Genomic DNA, 23,888 nt, shown 5'->3' with positions numbered 1-23,888 from the left:
GAGTTCTTTTGGTAATCCTTTCATAGGTGCCTCATTAGCCAATGATGGCAAAACCGCAAGAGCATTTAATCTTAAACCCGTGATGTTGTACAGACCGAATCTCTATCTGTCCTCAGTACCACAGGGTCATGGCATCTGTTTTGGACTACAGTCTTTGTCATGCTCGACCGTTTGTGAGGGCAAAACAAGTTTTGGTAAAGTGTGTTTGTGTGTGTCTGAACATGTCAACCTGGAGGACATTAAGAACACACAAACAAATTCAAAAAGCACCTAATCCACTTTGTCGCTCCGTGAAGACATTCACGACTACATAGTATTAAAATCAAGTCAAAAGACAAAAACTTTAAAGTAGATCTTATGCTGTAAATACTCTCTTAAGATGAAATCAGACTGTGTTCTTGGCACTGCTGAGTCCAAATGGCAGGACACAGTATTGCAGTCAGCATTGTTTTATGACCCCGCTCCCTTCATTTCAGCCCAGCATGGCTACATCTTGGCATATTGATTTTTCTAATGAATATGTCTTGACTAATGGGGGTCGTATCCTATTGTCCAGCGGAGATATGAATGATGGCCGTTTTCTGATGGTAAAAGAAGATTTTTGCTGAGAGAAAGTTTCCACTGACCATAAAATAAATCATGTTTCAAAATGTTTGATGAGGCGACATATTTTTGGTAAAGGATCACCTTGACTACGCATAAAAAGTTTTTTTCAGCTTCCTCACAATGTACATAATACTACTTCTGCTTCTAATAATAGTCATCATCAGTTAAAACCGTAATAAACTATATAAATCTAAAATATACACGTGCATTAAGTATATACATAAAATAAATGTATATCATTAAACAAAATAACGATATAATAATAATCATCATCATTATAAGAATCATATAAATATGAACAATAATGCTTTTATTCACAGATAACATTTTCACTAAGTTTCACTAAGAAAAAAAACTCACATAACGATTAAAGCTTGCTTACAAACAGCAAGAACAGACTTGTTAGTTCCCGAAGAATAGATGTGCAGTAGGTAACGGTTCCCATGGTGTGTCTGTCCTTTGACTAACATCTGTTGCTCGTCGTCTGCCACAATGGCCAAAGTAAAGCCGCGGTGCGCGCGGAGGTGAAGAGATCAGCACATGGAGCGCGCGGGGTTTGTTATTGCGCTACAACAAGCGGCAGAGCAGAGGATGTGCACGCGCACCTGTTTTAGACGCATTACGGTAGACTAAATTGTCCCCTAACACATCGCCAACACAAGACACAAGCCGAGTAATTCAACACTGATTTCTCTGCGAATGAGCGAGGAACAGACGAGATGCCAAAAACTCCATCGAGAAGCATTATTTGGACTTTAGGAAAACTTACGTTGTGAATAAGGAGGAAGGAAGACGATTTGAGCCACGAGGAGACATTAGAAGCGGCGTGCTTTTTCTTCATGAACTTTCAGGAGCGCTGTGACCATGCAGCCTTTGAGCTAGTGCACGATTATTGTTTCCACTTATCACCCAACTGAGTGATCAGTTTGAGAGAGGAAGCCAATAAAGAAGGGAAAGGAAGACTAATAAAGACAGTTGTCGTTGAAAGTAATGGTCCGAAGATATCACTCATAGAAGAGGATTTTTTTCTCTTTTGCGTTGCTCTTCTCAAGGTTTTTGGGATCGCTGGGACATTTCACCAAAGCTGGAAGCGAAAGATCCACATGGTCCAGCCCGTAGAGTGAAAGTAGAGTTCTTCAGTATATCCTAACAGGTTGATATGCACTTTTTTCCCTTTTCTCTTTCTATCCTTCTTCGTTCCACGTAGGATTTAAGTGTGATTTTATCTTTAGGATGAAAGGGATTTGATTCGTTAATGCGTAAGTTATAACACACTAGAAAGCAACAAAAAGTAAATCTCACAAACAACGGAATTACAAAAATACGCCGATTTTTTTTAAAGTATGAAAGAGAGTTAGATGTTGAAACTTTTAGTTTACTTTACACGTTTGCCTATATGCGGAGAAGAACGCTTTATTTTTCTCTTCGATAAGGAAACGTTGTCTGTAGCATACATGAGATGTAGAGACCGATGACGGAACTGTTCGTTTCTTAAAACACGTAAAAATGAACAGTAGTGTAGTGAATATGTGCCACTTAATACTTAAATGCGCACGGCCTCTTTTATTGTGTCAGCTCCATCAATTCAACCAGGAGTTCAGAAGATTCACATGCATACAAACGGCAAACAACAACTCCAACAAAATACTAAAAAATTAGTTTGTGACAGATCAGTTTCGTTTGTTCATTCATTTTAATCAAAATATACTTTGCATTTAAGGCATGTAGGTGTATTCGGTTACATTTGAAAATACCATTAAACCTCCACCTTAAAAATCCGCGTGTCCCGTCATTTATGTAAACAATTAAAGTTAATAAACAACATTGAAATATAAAGGCTATAAAATGTAAAGTGTCTTATCGTGTAGGCTGCTCTGCTTTAAATCACTAGTATTTTTCTTCATTTAAGGCCTCGAACTAATACTCATGTAGTGTTGCTCTCTTCTCCAAATTACCCATTTAACGTTTGCGCTGTATTAAATGACATATTAGTTATAAATGAAAATAAGTAGAAGATGAGAGAAAAAAAAGAAAAGTGAGGAAGTTATCGTGACGATTTTAGTCTACTCGTTTGAAAAAGTTGAGTGTTACAATGGAATATTTATAATATAATAGGCCTACATTAAAAAGTAACTAGCCATCATAATTTATATCCCTAAGCAGCAATTTACGCAAGTTATATATCCATGTTAGTCAAATTTGATGAATGTAAAAGCAAGCAATAAACGTGGACGAAAAAGTTGTTGTTTAACTTTAAATGTCCAAAAGAAAATATTGTTAAATTGTATTGTTTTTTAACACCGCATTCACAACGCAATGATTTCAACAAAAGATAAAATGAAGTGATGAGTTTTCGCCTCGACGTCCACGAACAGACTATATTTTAACTTCAGTTGTGCAAAACTTATTTTATGTGTTTATGTAGAGATTAATTTTGCATACATAATCAAACTCTACATCAAACGTGAGCAACGTGTTCCTTTTATTTTTAAAGCATATTTTTTAAACCGAAGTCCCACAGTTGTGTGTTACTTTAGTGAGCAAATCAGCGCCCTTTGTTTCACTCTCAAACACTCGGAGCAGCCTGGCTAAAACAAAACCAACTAACTACAGCAACAGAAGCAGCAATAATTTTTTCATTGCCAGTCCAATGCATGCTTGGTGATTTTGCAAAAGGAAATACATCTCAGGGCTGTGACGAACCGAGAAGACTATCCGCACTCTCTCAATACTTGGTTTGTACGAATAAATCTCCACTTCAGTCTAGTATAAAGACGTGTGAAGAATGGCGCACCCGCCACATTGTCCTCCTAAAAAAATATACATCATCATCATCATAATCATATGACAATGTTTGTAACTTTCGTGTTATTAAGAATTGATTAATGAAAAATTGTGCTTTTGACACAATTAGTTTAATTCAGTTTGCATGCATACTGTCACATGCATTCTTCTTGCTTCTTGTAGAAAGTATAGGTGAATAGTTTCAATTCACTGTTGGTATTTAACAACACAATGCAAACTTGCTATTTAAACCACAAAACTACATTTTATTAGAAGAAGGAGTCCTATAATATTTAGATATTTTTTGCTATAAGATTTCAAGATTTTTCTAAAGTGTTTATGACATTTTTAATTTCACTTTTTTGACATCTTTTAATTAGACTTCTCAAACTGCATTCAAGCACACTTTATTTTCAATCAGGGTAAACATCAGAGCTTTGAATAAAACATTAATAAAACTATTTTTATTTTATTTTTAAAATAAGCATTAGTTGATTATCTTTTTTACTGTCACATTGTGACTCACAGACTGTGTTTGTTCCTGTATTGTGTGTTCCCTGTTAATATTGTCTCTTGTGAGTGCCTGGTAATTGAAATGTTGCATTTGTAAATGTAGGTGAACATAAGCATAATGTGATGAGTACAATTTAATTTGATCTGCTTATATGTTAGATGAATAGAGTGGCTGAATGAAATTATGTATACTAACAGTGAGAATTTATGAAGTCGAACTTCATGACAAAGAGAAGGGCATTACTTTTTGGGAGGGCATGAAAACGGCTGTAAAGAGGATCATTTACAGTTATTTGCATGGCCGTCTATGGAGCAGCTGTAAGCAGCGACAGCTACACCTCTGTCGATAGTTTTAGCACTCTTTCTAACGGCAGACACAAAAGGCAGTCTGATTAAACACACAGTGAAATTCAGGTTATCATTGATGAAGCACTTGTTTCAAGAGACAGTAAATGCATTTCATGCTTCTTGCAATGCTTATACAAATACCAACTTGAGTTTTTGCAAATATTGCATTGATAAATGTGTGTGTTGCATGGCAGGCTGCTATTCAGGCCACTGTGGGTATTTGTCTGGGTATGTAGAAAAGGTCAGATGTGTTTATTTGCATGCTTATTTGTGATTGATGTTAATTTCGGTGTGAATACATGTTGCTATTGATGCATATTTTAGGAACATTTTGGGATAGTAAAATAATAATTGTTTTGTTAATGCAGATATATCTGTGTGCTGTGCAAAAAGCATTTAGTCTGTAATGCGTGTTTGCATGCTTTTGTTGAACTGAGATGAGCCTGAGTCAAGTGATATGGAGGTAAATTTAAGTTTTCAATTTTATGGGTGATTTTAACATGAAACACTCTGGTTCTTGTGAAGCACTGTCCCTCCAACCCTCAGATGGCATTTTCACCATTAAGCTCTTGTACCGCTCCAAAAAATAATGTTAGCTTTTACATGAGTGCAGCTTTTCTAACCAAAGCATTTTGAAGAGGAACACACATTCATCTCTAAATGATTATTATTTTTTGTCAATCATACTTTTTGCCCTTGTGTATTAGATTTGCCACTCTGGTACTCGAGTCCTGCTCTCTGAAACGGGTTTGTGTGAAATATGTCATGGCTACGTTCTCTCTTTCGTATTTTGGTTGACCTGAAGTGAAAGGTCAGGCTGGAATTTTGACGCTCGTTTACTAGTGCGCAACTACACATCGACTCCAGCGTTGACCAGCGGGCAGAATGACTGGTGATTAAACATGTGGTTTTAATTGAAGATGTTATTTGGTGTAACGGCGAGGCTGAATATTTCTTCTCTGTGTGAATAATAAATTAACTACGTTTTAGACAGTGAGGGCTGTTTTTATTATAACCGGAGAGTGGTGTCATTTTTTTCCTGAGCTCGTCTACACTAAAGCAATTTCAACTAAGTTCAGCATCTTGCCCATCTGTAAATCAAAATCGAAAAAGAGAGGGAGAGAAGAGGTTGGTTGGAAAAGAGGGATGTTTTCCAGATGACAATGTTGATCTGATTATATAAGCTATAAGGATTGTACAGGACTAGCATTAACCATTTCAACTTCGAGCGAGACCAGAAGCTATGTGCCGTCTTTGTTTTAGGATGCTGCATATAACCGGACATTTTTTTTCTTACCGGTACTTACCACAAATTTGTTTCAAATGTGACCTTTGAATTCATAAGCGCAGCTTTTTTTCTCACTGGTACCGTTTTTGCGATTTTTGTTTCACGCACAAGATTTCCTGTGCTGGGAGGCTTCACACAGTGTTTCGAGAGAGTGCCAGGCTGTTATGAGGTGATGACTGTCTTAAAGAATGACCCTGACGTTTGCTTAGGGAGAGGAATGGCCCATTTCCGATGAGCTGGGGAAATGTGGTAGAGGGAAAAGCAGGGTGTTCACTGTACGGAAATGACAGTACTTGAGTGTGAGGCGTTGATCATTACTTCTCTATATCCATTAGCCGAGCACCTCAGGAGAGATTATTGGTACTCAGAGCCGCAGATGCTTGTGGAAAGTGGACTTCTTTGTGCAAGCCTATGGGCCGTCACACTTTGATGCCTGCTAAAGAGAGTCAGAGAGGTAAAGAGAAAGTTAGACAAAGAAAAAACTGGCCTCTTGTGCACTCACTAAATTCTCTCCTCAGAGCACGGAGTGACTTGATCCAGGCTTGATAAAGAATCTCTGCATCATTGGGAATGGCATAACTGTAGTGTCGATAACTGAAGCTTAGCATGAGTGCGGATGGCACCTGAAGTCGTAAACTCGCTCCCTTCAGCCACCGGAGCTGCTTCTGCTAACTTTGCATTCCAGCTGACAGCTGTATTTGTGTTATGGATTTTCTCTCAAGTCCTCCGTCTCCCCCCTCGAGCCATCACCCCTTTGCCTCTCTTCCCCCCTCCACGATGGTCTTTATAACGCGACTCGCTGTATATTTTAAACGCGCGGTGAAAGTCTTGACAGGCCATCATGTCCGTCAGAGCAGGCGCGTCAAGTAAAGCGCTTTGGGAAAGATGGGAACAAACTTTGGGCACTTTAAAACTCTGTCACTAAAGACGAGACGCGATGTCGAAGTGACAGCTCGTGCGAATGCGTCTTAATAAAGTTTGTTCTTCTGTCTCCGCTCCCGCGCGCAGAACTCGCGCCGCCACTCGCGCTTTCTAAGCTCTCTAAACAGTGATGGCGATTACAAAAACTTCTGCCAAAACATTATCCACAGCGTAGAGAAGAGATGTTTTTTCCCCCTCTATTCGCTTTGTTTAGCGGGAACGGCGGGAAGAATTCCTGTCAGTGTTGCCGGGCGCGGTAAACCTTAGTCCGGGTTTAGAGTCTAATCCACCCCCAGCTGCTGAAGGTGCGAGCGGTTCGTTCCTGAGGGAGTTTGTGGCACTGCACTGTACGCTCGGGTAAATCCCCCTCCCCACTGTGTGACCATATAAGTAATAACCATATAAATGTATCTAATTTTCATTCGCTAATCCGTAAAGTAGGAGCGGAATGGAGAAGTGTTGGTTTCTTTTATGGTATTAGTAATGGGTAACAAGGGGATGCCTACTTAAGTTATTTGCATTTGAAACGGACGAACGCGATACATCTTCTGACAGAATTATCATTCAGCCGCGTGTAAAACAAAATCAGATTCGCATGTGTGTTTGATTGAGACGACCGAGTACCTTCCACTCCTTGTGCAGATTCTTCGCTTGTGCAATCGTATATATTAGACAAAAATGTTAATAAAATACTGAAGTTGTGTAAGGTCTTTTCTTGCCTTTTTTTCCTGCTCTTGGGTGAAGTGTCTTGTCTTGATGCGAGGGATGCTCAACACGTGCGCGTCCCTTCACATGCCATGCCATATGCAAGAACACACAACAGGAAAATATCTTCATTAGTCTGCAATTTAACATTAATTCATTTAATTTAGCTATTGGATTTTAGTCTCAAAATAAATTAATATTATAATAAAGTGTAGCTGTAACATGTGTAAATTGTACTGTATTGTACAGTGATTCCTACTGTATAGTTCATCATTAAATGTCAGAGCTCAAAAAGAGCTACAAGATATGACCAATATATTTTTCATGGTAGGGTTTTGTGAAAAATAAAATAAAAGGCTTTGTTTTATTTGATAGTCCGTTTAAAGTGAGTGATGAACATCGGTAACCGTTGGTTAGAGTTGCCTTTTGCTCTCCGGCTGTGGTCTGTGAGCATTGTTGACCATGAGACATCTGCCACTATATTATCCCCAGCTGTTATCTGAATAATTGTGTAATAACCCCCCTCCACACACACACACAGACAGACAACCCCTCACTCTCCATTCATCGAAGCCCTAGAGGGAGAAGTCAGGGAGAGTATTTTCCTCAGTCCTTACAGAGGGAGCACAGAGGGAAGGAGGGGGTGCATGGGTTAGGCTCCCGGTCAGACTTCATACCGGTTAAGCTTTTCTTGTCAGTACACTGAGGGCATGATGAAGCTCTGTACCGGTATGAAATCTGCCCTCGCGGTCACTGCTAGTCAGGTGACACCTGTAATGGGATTCTGCATCCATATCCTCTCTTGCCTGGGAAATAAATCAACCTTTAAACCTAGGATTACCATTCCTGTTCAGGACATTTAGGCGTAAATTTTGTACGGTTTTCTTTCAAACAAACACTTTTTAATTCCGACCCTTGTGTTTGTTCTGTGCGTGTCAACGGCATTATAAAGCTCTGGTCAGTGAGAGCGAACAGAAAATAATAAAATATTTAAATAAAACATTATTTAATGTGTTGTAAAAATCTATTTTGCATTCACTCATTTCATTTGTGGAGAATTGAAGAATTGCACGTATTGTTTTGGGGTTATTTTTTTTCTTCACAAAAATGTAACAAAATATGATTTTTGTTTAATTGCAGAACAAGAAGTGATGTTTCAATGTTGCATTTAATATTTTCATGAAAGTGTTATATGCAAGAAATACTATATGCTAGATATACTACACGCTATTATGCGAGTGAGATACAATCTCATTTGTCTGTTTTTAGTATTTGCCAAACTAAAGCAGTTTTATAGTTTGATAACAACAGATAGATATAATCAGATTATCAAGAGAATATCAAGAGAATGTAAAGAGAATAATCAGATGTATGTGTTATACTTATTTTCATACATTTAACATGCTGTCATATTCGATAGAGTCAGTCCCATAGGTGCAGAATTAGTGATGTAATTAAAAGCTTTAATGTGGCCACAACTTAGACAGTTTCTGCATATCTCATGTTAATCTTGAGTACTTACAGAATAGTATCGCACACTTCAAATATCCGTAGAGTCTATAGTTTGATCACATTTATAAAAGACAGATACAGCTGTATGATTATTTCCAAAAACATACAACACGTGCGGCAGGTTGGGGGGTTGGAACTAAAGCAGGTGCGCACCCATTGCCGACAAAAAAACACATATGACTCAGTTTCACTTACCGTATCTTTTAGCGTATCTTCAGTGCCATCTATAAGTTTCAAACTATCTCCCAAATCCATCGTTATTTCCACAGTTTAATAACATCCATCACTAAAATGCAATGAACATACAAACACACCTCAACGTCTCTCACTATTGCAAGAGGAACGTGCTGCCCCTGCAGGTCCACAGCGCAGCCAATCTTGACGCAGCGCAGCAACTCTTAATGTTCAGCAGGTCTTCCTATCGCTCGTCGGGTGACGGGTGGGTGGGCTTTTTCTTTCACCATGCCGTGAGCGTGCTATTCCAGGAGAGTTTTCGAATAAGGGACTAAGAATAGTTGTTACGAAACAGATTTTATGTTCTAAAAAAACTTTCCGGAAACTACGCTGGAGGAGTGTATCAAGCACAGAAATAATACGTCATACGTCCAACTCTTTTTTTTTTTGACAAGTTGATGCACGTTTAACAATATGAAGAAGTCAGAATGCATGAAACACCATTGCGCATCCCTTTAAATAATAAAACACGTATTTAGTTAAATGTCCTTGTCTATTGATTTGCTTTTTTGAGGCCTTTTGCCAGGTTGTCACATTCACCCACACACTGTTAAAAGGCAAGCACTGCCACGGGTCCTACAGCTCAGTCTCCTTGATCACTTAAAGGACACAAGGGCAACATCTCGATACTTTCTTTCCTGCCTTTCTGACTTTTCACAATTCCAGATTTCCTAGATCTTTGTGTCGCAAGGCATTTGTGCAGAGACACAATCTTACCTTTTCAAATTAATTAGTCTCCTGGCATCCTTGAACTCATGATGAAAGGGGACCGAATACTTTAATTAACAGAGGAATGATGGCCAAATTCATGTTTCTCTCCCCCACGTGTATTTTTATGGGTGGAAATGAGGTTGCCACGATATTGGGTTGGCATGGCATTCTATGGTAATTTTTCACTTTCAATTCGAATTACCTTTCCTGACATGACCTGTGACCAGATTTTATTAAAGGAATCTGAATGATAAAACTTGCAGATAACTCCGGGCAGAAAGGTGTTGTGATTGTGTGTTTAATTTTGAAACTAGCATACCTAATCTTTACATAATTTCTTTTCAATCACAGTGAATTTGATCAGATAAAATGTTGAGCAGATAAAAGCCCGAAGCCTCTGATGTAAACCTATGCCTTGTATTAAAACCTGATTAAATTTGTTTAAAGAGTTTGCACGCTGCATTTTATTACATTCAGACAATTCAGCTGGCTCTCGCTGCCGTTTTGAATAGGTTGCATTGAAGGACTTTTTCCTCGTGTGGTCTTTTGTTAAGTATTTGGTTGCCGTAATTGCTGTTCAGTTTATAGAAAACAAATTTGGTTCTCATAGGTAGAAGAACAATAGAGCGAAATGTTTCAGAAATCTTTTGATGGGAAGAAACTGAGCATCATGACCGCTGTCCTCATTCAGGCAGCCTTATTCTCCTCGAACATATCTCACATCTTTTTTTCTTCATTTCGCATCACCCACAGATTTCTTTTGAAGTATTTACAATCTGTTGGTAATTGATAAAACACAAATATTTCTTCAAGGACTAACAGATTTTTTATGATTCGCTTTTAAGCACTCGGCTCTCAGAAAAAAAAAAAAATTACATAGCAGTGCATATACACACAGATAAACCTGTTAACAGGTTTGGGGGGGGGTGGTAAAAGTGAGAATAGGGAGAGTTGTTCATTTGAGTGACCTCAATGTCTCTAACAAATCAATTCCTTTTTAAGGCTTTAAGATGGAGTTTTGTAAAGCTCGCTGGAGAGAATTTTCCAGAAATTCCGCATCACATCTCCTGAGTGCTATAGACGTCTGCGAGCGTGGACCTCGGCGGTCCCCACTGTTAAATACTCCATCATTAGAGCAATCGTTTTCTGCACACCAGCTTGCCATGGTTAATTTAAAAAACACAGTCATGGATTGTTCCTAACCCCCTAAATTCCCCACCACCACCACCACCAAAAAAACCCTAAAAGACGACTACAAACTGCATCATGATCCCTATAGACAATAGGGGTTGTGTTGCGTTCCACTAAAATCTAAATTTATATCACTTTATCTTTAATCCTCCCCCTTCCACGCTCATTACTGTCCGCAAGGTTAATTGTGTATGAAACCCATTTTCAGGTAGGTGTTGCTTTGACAATGTGCACTGGAGGCAGAAGAGGGAGAGGAGGGGAGAGAGGAAGACCGAAAGCTTGTGTATGTTAGAGAAGAGTGGGAAAACCCCACGTGGTGGCTGCATTAGAAACCAGAGCGGGTCTTTGATTGACTGGCGGTAAGCCGAACCCCTCAGTGGACTAATCATCATTCCCCAATCATTCAATAAACACCTAATCAGGCTAATTGACCCACTCCCTGTAGGAAGCAAAGCCCATGGCCTCACTCGCACCTGAGGGAGTGAATAGGGATGAACAGACCTCAGTGGGAAAAAAAGGCCAGCCAGGCAGACCTCTATTGTCAGTAAGACTTGTTAGCTAAAAACAAAGTTTTGCGTGTGGTCAGGTTTGTGGAGATCTGAAAGTCTACAGCGCTTTGAACTTCGTGTTTTGGAAACCCCCCAAAATAAATCCAGAAATGTGTGGAATTTGATAAATGCTCTGATTATTGACCACCCTGGTTTAGTGATGAAAAATGTCTGTCATGCGAAGAGGGATAAAGAGAGGGGGGAAATATAAAAGGAAATATATGTCTATTCCAATAAAAAATAGAATTAGTGTCTCATCACCTGTTTTATCTCGGCATATTAATGTGTCGTTCTAAGCACATCGTCCCAAGGTTGTCTGGCGAAATCGTTTTAGCGCGGTGTGTGTTTGGATGACTTTCAGAGCGGCGCGCCTCTCTGCTGAAGCCTCCTTTCCCTTGACTCTGACATGCACTGTCTTATCTTCCTGACAACTTTGTCCACAGAGACGCTCCAAAGATATTGATATTACAGTGTATTTTATTGTAATGAAATATGCGTTAAGCTTTACTTTGTCAAGTATGACTTATCGGCCCCCTTAGATCCTCTGTCTGTGGAATGCAGGATTCCTCACTGTTGCTTAAAAAACCTAAAAGGGTCATAAAAAAGACCAGCTTTTTTCCTGTTCGTTTTTTTTCCAGCTGAGTGCTTTTGTATTTCGGTTTGATATCTTTTTTTCAGGGGGGAGTCGTGTGAGCTTTTTAAAAAGATTTTTAGCCATTTTTTCCGTGCTGAAAAACACGTTCGTATCTTTGGTTTGTCATCTTTATTTAATTTAGCCGAAGGTTCAACTCGAGCCGAGACAGCGGGTCGTTTTCAGCGACACCTCAAACATAGACACACATGCCGGTTCTCACACACTTTGTAGGATTATATGAGGAAATAATTCCATACGGTCATCCATCCTACAATAGTATTCTCTTTTTCTGTCTCACACACACACACATTTTTTCTTCTTTCTCTTTTTCCTTGTATTCTGCCTGGTAATGAGAATCTGTTAATGAGAGTGAGAGATCTTTTGGGTAAAGCGTCATTTATCAGAAAGGCATAGGTTTTTAAAAAATGGGGAAAAAAGAGATGGGCCTTCAAAGAAATTCTATTCTTCTTTTTTCTGAATGTTTGATGAGACATTGAAAAGTTTTCTAACGTCATGCGGCCTGAACAGAAGAGAACAGAGCGCCGTCTAATCACGCTTCACAGAAAAATGACTTCCAACCAGATTTAATTAACTGATAAGAGGGGCTTCAAATTAATTTTTCAAGGATGTTAGATTTTGATTAAGAAACTCCTAAAAGAAATAGACGAATAATCAATTTTTTAATCAACTTACTCAAATGGTAACTGGTTAATATGGTAATTCTGGCAATTAGGCCAAATGTTGTAGAGCAGCATTTTCAATGCATCTTTGTAAAGAAATTATAATATCTTTACATCTAATTATTACGCTTATTTCGTTTTTTGTGTGTCTACCTCTCAATTCCAGTGCTCCGTTTTTTTTACTCCTCTTACATTAGATCTGCGTTCAAATGAGAAGTTGGAGTTTGAGAACACTGAACGCTATGAATGGAGTCTTTCAGGAATCCATATTGAACGGATATTGGGTGGAAGTGTGGGGGGGGGGGGTGAGAAAAGGGAAGTGTTAAATGTAATCGGAGTCATTTACATTTAAAGCAGAAATTACTCTTGAGATTTCTTAAGCCTTTCTTCGCCTCTGTAGATTATGTGAATTAATGGCATGAACTTTTTTCTTAAGGGCTATTCATTCTGAATGGACGCTTGCCTGTGGAGGTACGTGAAAATTGAGAAAGTCATAGGAAGTTTTCCAATTCATTGTAACTGATGAGTTTCTCTCATGCGATTACACTTTTAACAGATTCTTAAAGAGTTTGCAAAAATAGAACGGCTTGCGTAGTGCGTTTTTTAATTGAGTATTTTTAACAGGTAGTTGATCAACTGTGATTTCACGGTTTCTTTTTTGCGTATTTAGCTTAAAGTGGCTGGCTTAGATTTATCCTGGCATGAGCCGTGCATTCACAAAAAATCAATACCCTCATGTTGTCATACTTAATTCTCAGTGATTTCTAAATAGTTTGAATACAACTTTCAGTTATTTCAAAATTTAAGAATTGAATAAATACCCATTTAATGTGCATACTTTATTGAAAGCTTTAATTTGTTTTTATGTCTATTCATTTTGAAATCTCACCACAGCAGCTTTTGTTTTTCACCGAGCACGTGGCTACACGCAAGGAACAATATTGACAAAACATTTGAGTGGTTCTTTAAACGGAACGCAGCTTTCCAGGCGCGGTTTCTTTCCATTTGAACTCACTCGCACAAGTGGCTAAGTAGCTTCTTGATCGGGTGCCGGCTGGCAAAAACTCAATATTGAACGTACATATTCAATTAGCAAAACTCATTAGCAAAACTTGGCGTTTGTTGTTGTTTTTTTCTCTTTCTCTCTGGCACAGAATTAATGGTTTTGATATGCTAATTAGCGAGTAATTTAATTTCAAAAGGCCTCAATTAACAGCGGCGTTGTGGACACGATGAAGTTAAGCAGCGTAATCTAATTTGCATTAGTAACGAGCAGGGAGTAATTAGGGGACTAATTAGACACTTCAGACAGCACTTGTGTTTACTTTCTTAATGAAGTGGAGGGCTTTTTTTCCACGGGAGCCAGAGTGTGCCATGCATCAGAGCAGTGACGATGACGGGGGCGGGGATTTGGCACTAGGATACGAGTGGCATTTGGCTTACTGATCGACTCCAATTACAAACCCCGCTACCTGTCACGTTAGTGGGCCGGTGACGCGTGTCATTGGCCGCGCCGAGACAGATCTCAAGTACCAATTGTGAAGGTCTGAACGTTTTAGGAAGCTGCCGTGATACACGCGTCTGAATGAGCGCACTGCATCGTGGGCCTCGTGAATGAATTAAACCTTCTGGTGGAATTTCACCGCTCTTTGACCTGGCTCTGCATACTGTCTGAGGGCTAGATGATGAGGTCATAGCACACAGACATGTCAGAGCCATTATGGGCCTCCGATTGCCTTCCCGGATTGGTTTGATTTTTATACCAAGGAAGTTTTTCAAACCCGTTCTGAAGATTTTTTTTTGTGGAAAATGGAAACGACGGACACGGGATGCGGGATGGTTGAGGTATCAGGGCACAGACTGTTGCATGACGTCACTCTTGATGGTTGAAAATTTCACAAGCAACAAGCTAAGTTGATCAATGAGGGTTTTACCTTTTAATAGTTTTAATATTTGTATTGGTTGTGACTGAATTGGTTCAAGATAAAGTCTGTTCGATTTATGTTTCTTTGAAGTTGACCTAACTAATGCAAAGGCTGTATATATTTATATTTTCACATAGATGTCTTGAGTGTCACGACTTTACATGTGTGACTATTTAAAAAAAGTCAAATTTAGTACAACACTCCAACAGAAAACATCAAAAAGCCAACTTTTGAAAGGATGTATCGATTAAAAAAATCTCAATTTTTGCGCATTTCTATACTGGCATAGCTTATTGGAAATGAAAATAAAGAACCGAGAAAATAAACTCTTTCCCTTTCGCATTTATCTTTCGCTCGCTTCCTCTCTTTCAATCTCTTACTGTTTAGCTTCGTGTCTGGTCTTCTGTTTTCCTTACATCTCTTTTGAGGTATAAACAGACTCTTTGATAAAATGGTTTGAGGATATTTGGCCGTGGGCTTGGTACACAAGCCAGTGTTATTTTCCCAGCTGCTGCGTCAATAAGAGTCCAGGAGTATCCAGGCAGCTAGCAAACATTCCACCAGCTTTTCCAGGCTTTGTCCGGTTGGCGAGTATAAATTATTGCTTTGCTTTTGTTGAGCGTTAGCTTTCTTAAAGTGACCACACGTTGAGTGCTCTTTACACACCCCCCTGCCGTTTGTGCCGGATGAATTTCGTAAATGTGTGACTGAAGCGAGTTTCACTGAGGTCAAAAGGAAGGCCGCAGTAGATAAACAGTAGGAAGGCCTGAAATCGTCATTTGAAGTGCTCATTTATTTGAATTCGAGCTGCGTCCCATTAAAATGCTGAGAAATGATTGTAAACAGTGTGGCTTCTGAGCGTATTCTCTGAAGCCTTGAGTCTGTGTACTGTTAAAACGGCTTCTCTGGATGGCTGGGGCCAAGCACGGTTTCCATACGCGCGCCAACTGTGAGCAAAGCAGCCGAAAAGTTTCAGAGTCTGCATGTCGTCTGCGTCCTTAGTGGCACACGGCTTCAGGTTTCAGGCGGATTTGTTTTTGGATACAGTGGAGCTGTGAAGCTGGCCTGCCAGTCAGGAAGGGTGTAGCCATAGGTGAAAAAGAGGGCAATTTTGATTGACATCTTTTAAAGTGGGTGGGATTAAAGTTTTATAGTTGTGAGTGTTTGCTGTGTTTGGGAGAGCATGCACGCAAATTATTTTAATATTGCGACTTATGACATCACCCCAGACGCTCAAATGCAAGCGTTTAATTGCGAAACTATATTCCAGATCTGCTCAACATTTATACGCTTTCTGGAAAGGGACCAGGTTTTGATTTTTGCATTATGCTTTTGAAGTAGAGGTGAAATTTGAACCCTTCCTTGTTTTAACAAGGAGACTGACTCATTGGTTGCTGGTTCAGCAGTGGACCACGTAGAGCCCGGTTAGAACTCTGTTTTTCACTCAATTTTTTTCTCACTTTACGACCATCCGCCCTGTTGATGTGTCTAAACGCGTCGCTGTCTATAACTTCTGACAGGCATGAGGAGTTCATTAATGCTGTAGGCAGTACAAACTCTCCTCAGCCAGGCCAGAACTTTTTCTCATATACCATCGAGTGTGTTGACTACATACTGAAAACAATAACGGGGTGGCGCTGGTTCCATAAACCACAGCTTTCGTGAGCGGTCAGCTTGGGAAATATGAATTTTCTCTTTCGATATTATTCATTCTTAAATGCTGATCGGAAGCCTTTTAAATTCTCCAAACGGAGCGAGTTAAAGAAACTAACATGCATTACGGGCAGATGAATTACAGAGCGCGGTCGCTTTCTGAAAAACCATATAATCCTGGCGAACGCATTAATTTATCACATCACTCAAGCTTATTTTCCTTTTTTTTCTCATGCGTGAAGAAATCTTTAACCAAGACATAGGTTTCTGCATTTCTATTAAACTCAGCTATCCGTTCAAAGAAACTACAGAAACATGAAATTCCTCTCTTGGATGTCATTTACATGAAGTTTGCATTTCTCTTGCTAACCTTGAGTCAGAGCCCATTTACAACGGCCTTTTATTTCTGAAAAGACTACTCGACTTTCTGACCTTTTATCTCATTTTTCCTGTGGAGGCTGAAAACGCTTCAGCTCCGGCCAGTGTTTAAGACACGCATGCTGGGTGAGAGACGACACGTCTTACAAAGTAGACAAGAAGTCCAGCTTAGTTATACGACTTGTTATTAAACTGTGTTTAAGTTCATGTTTGATTGACAGGAGAACACGGCCTGAAAGCTCAGCTCAGACTTTCTGCAGCTACAGCTGCAGTGGTTTTGTGTATTTGACAAACATAACCCTTTCTTTTCACTATTGTTTTTTACCTCCCCAATTCTTTTTCTTCTGCTCTAACTCCAATAACAATGCTATTTGGGGTGACTGAGGCAGCTGCGTATTTGCCGACCCCCTCCTTTCTCCATCCTCCATTGTGTGTGATCTCAGCGTCTGGGACAGCCGGTTTGATCCCTCTGCAGTGGGTATGCTCGGTAAATCGCCTGTAGTCTTCTGTTTCGGAGCCCTGAGAGGGATGAACCCCACCTGGGCACCGCTTCAGTGGGGATTACAAAGTCTAGGACCACCTTCTCCTACTGCTAGCTATTTTTAAAAGCACAGTTAACCTTAAAATAAAACAAAGTCATTTTTTGAGTGGTTCACCATTACTTTTATTTTGTAAATAAAAAACTCATTTGAATAATACTCTCTGTTCTAAAATAGTTCACCTTTTCCCTATCCTGGTGATGGGTTTACAACCACACCAACTATGTGTTCAAAGCAAATGCATATTCATCAGCACCTGAGCCTTGAGTGGCCACATTTGTATTGATCATTATGTGTAATTCATGTGGCTTTTATTTTACTCGGGCAAGTTAAGGAGCATACCCACCCTTCTCACTTCAACCCCGCACGTGCTGCTTTTAAACATAAATAATAGACCCTCTGATCGAGTCGTATCTGGTGTGTGATAAAGCCAGAATGACGCAGCCAATGCACACTCGAAGTTTTAATGTAGCATCTGCCTCTGGGAGGTTCTGAAAGAGCGCCAGGTGAGTTGCGAGTGATAGAGCCATACTTCCTTTGAGAAACCGTGCCTGAGATTTGGTATAGATTTAGTAGCGTGCATTAACCCCAGCACAGTTTATAGAGTCGCCTCACATGTCCGAGAACGTTTCATGAGAGGAATATTAATCTTGGTCGCTGCCGTACAAAGCCCTGCCAAGCCAAACTTTCTCTCTCCCGCTCTCTCCTACGAGCTCGAGTCTGCTTAAGACGGAACTGAAATTGCCTACTGGAGGTAAATAAATTACTTTCATCGATTGGTGTAGTTAGATACTGACTTTATCACAGTTTCACTTGACAAGACTCGGATCCAGGCCTGATAAAGCGTTTTGGTATTAGGGCTTGTAAAATCAGTGCTCTGTCTCTCGATGACTATCGCACTTTATTAAAACTGAGAAAAATGTAAAAGCGATGGCTTTCATTATAGATGGTGTCCAACTAACACACAGAGAGCAGGGAACACACAGATATGCAAATAAGAGTCTGGGCGTCCTGGCTGCTATCTTAAAAAATTTTAAGAGTCTTCCAGAACTTGTTACATTATAATCTAGCTCTTGTTATCAATTAACTTTATTGCCATGTACTGTGGGTTTACATGTAAAAGAAGTTTGATTTGGTGTACTCATCGATCACAGTAACTGAAATTACAATTGTAAGACTTACGATTTATGTCATGTCTTATCAAATGGCAGGTGCGTTGTGTCAGCGACTCCGTAACCTCAGACTTAAATTCAAAGCTGCCTCTAAAGTACACAGTTTGTGAACAGGGAATAATACATCCAGCACACACACGTTCTCTTTTTCTGATTTCCTTTCTCTCCCTTTGTTTTTCTTTTTTCTTTGTCCTTATGCAAGACCTGACAGGAAAACTGTGACAGAGGCCTGAGCACGCTATCTATTAATTAGCTTCCTTCTGAGGAGTCTCTAAACACACACACAGCCCCGCTCCGACCGCGGCTGTCAGCTTCTCTTCTCAAATGTCCGACATCTCTTTCTGCCGCTCCGGAATGACAACTACAAAATGAATGTTGTCAGAAAAAGCTAGAAGTGGAATTGTGGGTAAATTCAGCCTGCCAGAATGCAGGACTAGACGAGGCCGTAATTGTGGGCTGTGTTTTTATTTACACGGACTTGGCCAGGTTCAGGTGTTGATGTGCTGTCAAACAAACAACTTTGATTCATTACACAGCAGATGCGGGAGATTAAATAGAAAAGCAGCATCTTAACTCGCAGGAATTAGCAGTTTCTTCGTGGGTTATTTTAATAGTTAATTGATGTGTGGGAGGGTGTTGATTGGAATTCCTTCAGATGATGTGAACTCTGCGTCGTCTTTTTCCTTTTAAAGAAAAGCTGAATATTTTATTGACTTCTGCCTGTGAAACAAGAGGGTCGAAGAATGTGTAATATTTCTCTGAAAGCAGAAAATATCCAGAATCGCGCAGCGTGTGCATGTATAGAACAGCATGTAAACAATTTCTGATTAAAGCTTAACGTCGCTTGTAGTAGGTTATCTGAATTACAGCTGACATGATCCAATATCCTGCAGCGCTCCATGAGTGGTTGTGAGGGGGGTTGTTCGTAAAACAAGGTCAGCGGAGACCTTGCCAAGCGTGAAGCCGGTGTATCTGCCACACAGAACTCCCTCAAGACAGTTGTGATGTGAAATGTACCTTCCGAAAGGGTGTCTTTCCTTCATCTGATGGGTAGACATGTGCAGTGGCCAGCTGCAGGTTCTTTGTAAGTGTTTGAACTTGTTGACAAAGCTTAAAAACGATATTTTCTTAGAAGATGCGATCCCTCTATAGAGAAGATGAAACAAGAGACGTGGATAAGAATTTGATACCGTGTGAAGGTTGATATGTAGACAGCCTCACACACTTCCATGAAATGGACCTTCTCTCATCATTGAGTGAATGGCTTTCCTGGACATACTGTAGACCATATTAATGGTATTCCACTTGTTTTTCTCTTATATAAATGCGTTTAATATGTGTTTATGTGATCAGATACATGGAATCTGACGTGTATTATATTTGGCTTTGTGTTGCTAGTTCACGCACCCCTCATGGGGTCTGCTGTCAGAAAATGACATTTTGTAATCCATTTGGATCCCCTGAAGATATTGACTTTTCACTCGGTCTAAATGCTGCTTGTCACTTTTAAATAAATTTGTGAATAAGGAACAAGAAAAAAGGTGTGAAAATCCATGCATCATGTACCCAGTGTTCAAAATGATTTTTTAGCGTTGTTGGCAATTCAACTACATTAAATTTTTGTCTAAATGTTTTAAAGCACGGCAAGTGTTAATATGATCGAGCCACAGATCATCCATTTGAATCCAGATTCATGCTTTCCATTTTTGTATATACTCTAGATGAATTAATCTTTGGTTTAACACTCTTTGGCAGAATAGATATTGTTGCAGTTTGGATGAGTGTGTGAACAGCTCTGCACAAACTGGCTCTTATGTGCTCAGCTGCAGGACTTTCTGATGAGCAAAAGCTTTCATTAGGATTGCCACAATGCTGATGGATGTCAGTCTTGAAAGGGAACTATTGCACACGGCTCAAAGTAACTCCAGGGCACTGCGTTACTTAGTTTCACTTTACTAAAATTAAGACAACTGACTTAAGTTTTGTTTCATTTTGATTTGTTTCATTCAAAATAAACATGAATTGCTATTCGCGACCCGTTTGCGTTTTTTCCAAGCCTGAACTGAATGCGAATTACCTCCATTGTAGCCACAACAAACATCAAGAAAATAAATATGGTCTATTTTTATTTTAAAGGAGCACACACCAGTGAATTTGCGGAGGTTCTCTGCTGTAGAGGTGGAAATGACCCACACACATGCTCAAACATACACAGACGGTGACTGAAAAGTCGCCCTCCTGGCAGGCGCTTCTAATAACAACTAAGCTTAAAAGGTAGCGTTCTGGCAGGCAAGTAACGGGGCAGCTGAGGGCCAGACGCACACACGACTCTGAATGCCCGTGAATGGCTGTTAAATGTTTATAGAGTTGCCAGTCGGCCGTGGACTCAGTTCCTCTCGCACGGCGAGTCACGACCATTAAGATTAAGTAGTGGAAAAAGCGCTCTGATTTGCGAGCTGGAGCTTGTGTGAACAGTAAGTTGACCCTCAAATGGAGTGGCCTGCCCTCTTTTAGCAATTTCTCACATTTTTCTTCTGGACTTGTTGAGTTCTTGAGTAGATCAGGTAGAAGTATATGAGCTCTCTGACTCAAAAAAAACTTCCTATTTGGCTTCCACATGTACTGTACTGCAACATGAAACTGACATGCCAAACATTGGCATTACATACATGCTTACTCTTTATGAATATGCATAACTTACGGTCTATTATTGATGAATTTTATATCTTTGGGGAATTTTTTCAATTTCGTACTAAACCAAAGATGCGTCTTTGTAAGGATTTTCTAGGCTGTTGAGTTCTTGTCAACACTCTGTGATGTAAAATACAAAGAAACCGTATGATAAATATCTCTGTTAGTTCTTTAATAATTAACAAAAATCAAACACAGTTTGTTCTTAATTAGGACTAATAATAAAACATACAGAACATATAGATTGAAGCCTGTGTAAAATACATTTTAATGTTTAATTGAATTAAAATCTTATGAATACATTTAAATTAAAACAGCTGTAATGATGCATAAAAATAAATTATGCTTAAGAAAACAAATTGCTCTTCAAAAGGTTTATCTGGTTGTGGTATTGTTCATTGAGATTTTTTGTATATTTAGTAACTATTATAATGGTTGTTTTTGGTATTATTACTATTATCGTCATAATTGTTATTAATCGTTTATTATTATAAAAAGTTTGTGTAAAATTTATCAGCTCATTTTTTCGCCCGATTTACTCCAGCACTAAAACTCTGGGATTCTCACATCCCATTCAGGATCAGCGTCCAGCCCAATGATGGTCTCTACCCCTGACAAAATTCCGCACATTTTCCACATTCTGAGTTGCCCCAATTCTGGACTTTTCCCAGGGTTGTCTCTCCTGGCTGCACCACCATGTGACTGCTCATCTCAGACTGTAATTCCCTTTATTTCCCATTCAGCTGCTTTGTTCAAAAGGTAACAATCGGTGTTGATGTTAATCCGTGAAAAGTCAGTCTCCGTAAGGGCCACGAGATGCCATGAGACAGTCTCAAAGGCTGCCTTAACTTTGGTTCCTTTCGTCCTTCTCCCACGGGAAAGAAGTCAGAAAGCACAAAGGATTACAAGCTTTTTTCTGTGGTGCAACATTTCAAAAGTAATTTCTTTAATTGAGCTTTCAGCACATGGATGAAATCAAACTGCTGTGTGTGACAGCGTTTCATGTGCAGATCTATGTAACGCGCATACAGGCATGCATTTAGATTCACATGTCGACCCATATTAATGTGGAATGTCTGTTCGCAAAGTATGTCATCAGAGCAAATGTTAGTTAGTTCAAAGGTGAGAAGCTGCGCTCCACATCCCAGCCCTGTGCAGACTGGCTGGAACACGATCCGCTGCTTCTCCTCCATCTGCCCGGCCGGTTTCGTCTTACATGGGTAAATTACACTCAATCACTGTAATTGCATCCTACACAGCATGTGCCTTTGTGTCAAATTCTCGAGCAGACCCTTCTCTGCCCGCCTTGGGGAAGCGGTTGAAATGATGTCAACGTTCTGGGCTATTTTATGTCTGTTTTCATTAAGCTGAACAAAATCCAAGTGTTTTTCCTAGTTGTTTTCTACATTTAAGGGAAGGAAAAACTTAAGCGCAGCTGGTGTGTGTGTGTATTAGGGGTTTAAAAGAGACCATGTGGAGACGCTGGTGAATATTTATATGCTTTGCTTGTGTGTTTGGCAAGTGTTGGCGGTTATGTTCAGAGGATCGGACATTTCAAAAATCAATGTGATAAGCTTTTCTTGATCTGCTCGCAAATGTTTGAAGTCAGTTTTGTTTAAAGTTTAAAGGCATGACTAGAGAGCCCCAAATAGAAGTGCAATGAGGGATTTCAGGTCTCTATCAGATCATGTGTAGGCCTACATCAAAAAAAAGTATGTCATTTTATAACTTTATAATATTTACAGACAGTAGAATATATGAAATGGAGAAAAGTGGCAAATGTTGTTTTGTAGTTTAACTGAAGTTGGTACATTGAATCTTTTCAAGATCCTCCCTCTTGCCTATTTTTCCTGTTATTACTGGAGCTCAGTTACAACACCATATTTTTCGTTGAAAGGCAAGTGGTGTGCGATTGATGAAAAATGAGTGTAGAGAGGGCAAGCTCCAGTAGGAGGAGAGAGAGTTGTTAGAGTTTAAACAATCGTTTTTTGTGACCTGGCTCCTTATTACTCTTCTGGCACCTGCAGTATTTTTCAGTGTTTTGGAAATGTAAACAGACTCAAAATGCCTCCAGATGTTGCCAGCTGTGCTCACCGCCACCGCAAAATACTGAGAAACGGAGCTCGTGGGTGTGCGCGAGCGTTCGCGTGGGACTCCTGAAGGACAAAGCCATTGTGGGTTTCCATTATATATGTTATCATTTATTGCATGTTTCTTTAGGCTCATTCTCCATGTTTGTAACTTTCCGTCTCCATAATGAGTGAATAGACACATTGTGTCTTTTCAATTTGCCCCGGCCCGTATTGCCTCCAATAGAGTGGATGAATTAGCGAGCACCTTTACAGTAAATTTTGAACGTGAAAATACAATTAAACGCCGTTGCTGAGGAGATAAAAATGTGACGGAGAGCTTCCATAAAAGAAATTGACCTTGGAAACCTCCCATTACAATGGAGACACCTAACTTCAAAGAGGTGCTGGGTGTTAAGAAAATGTTAATTGGTTGACACCGAGGGGGAATGGTGCTGTAAATCGCCCAACAATTTGATCCAATCACCGCCGATGAGCGGACCCCCGTGACACCGGTCCCAGCTGTACCTCTGAGAGCTGAGGATATCATTTTAATTTTATTTAGCCTAATTGTTACAGGCACCAGGTTCAATCTCTGTTTCCATGCAAACAGACCCACGTAATCACTTAACTGCATTTTAATTGCGTGCTCTCAGTGCTTATTTGTAATGTTACCGATTTATAACAAATACAACTGTAATTCATCCGACAAGCATGAAAGGATTATTTTAATTAGAGGCAGCTTTGCCCAAAACAGTGTAAGTATTTGGCAGCAGGTTGAAGTAA

At 39.7% G+C, this 23,888-nt stretch overlaps 1 protein-coding gene across 2 annotated transcripts in view; it reads left to right on the top strand.

The window, feature by feature from the left end:
* The first annotated feature begins 1,150 nt into the window (after nucleotides 1-1,150).
* The window catches only part of foxp4 (forkhead box P4), a 109,370-nt gene continuing 86,632 nt past the window's right edge, over nucleotides 1,151-23,888 (top strand). For both annotated transcript variants that reach the window (XM_056734329.1, XM_056734328.1), the window contains exon 1: nucleotides 1,151-1,759. The gene's annotated coding sequence lies outside the window, so the exon portion shown is untranslated. The remainder of the gene's footprint in view (nucleotides 1,760-23,888) is intronic.

The sequence above is a fragment of the Triplophysa dalaica genome, chromosome 21 (assembly GCF_015846415.1).
Source record: "Triplophysa dalaica isolate WHDGS20190420 chromosome 21, ASM1584641v1, whole genome shotgun sequence".
Taxonomy (NCBI): Eukaryota; Metazoa; Chordata; class Actinopteri; order Cypriniformes; family Nemacheilidae; genus Triplophysa; species Triplophysa dalaica.
This window is presented reverse-complemented; position numbering and strand designations above follow the sequence as displayed.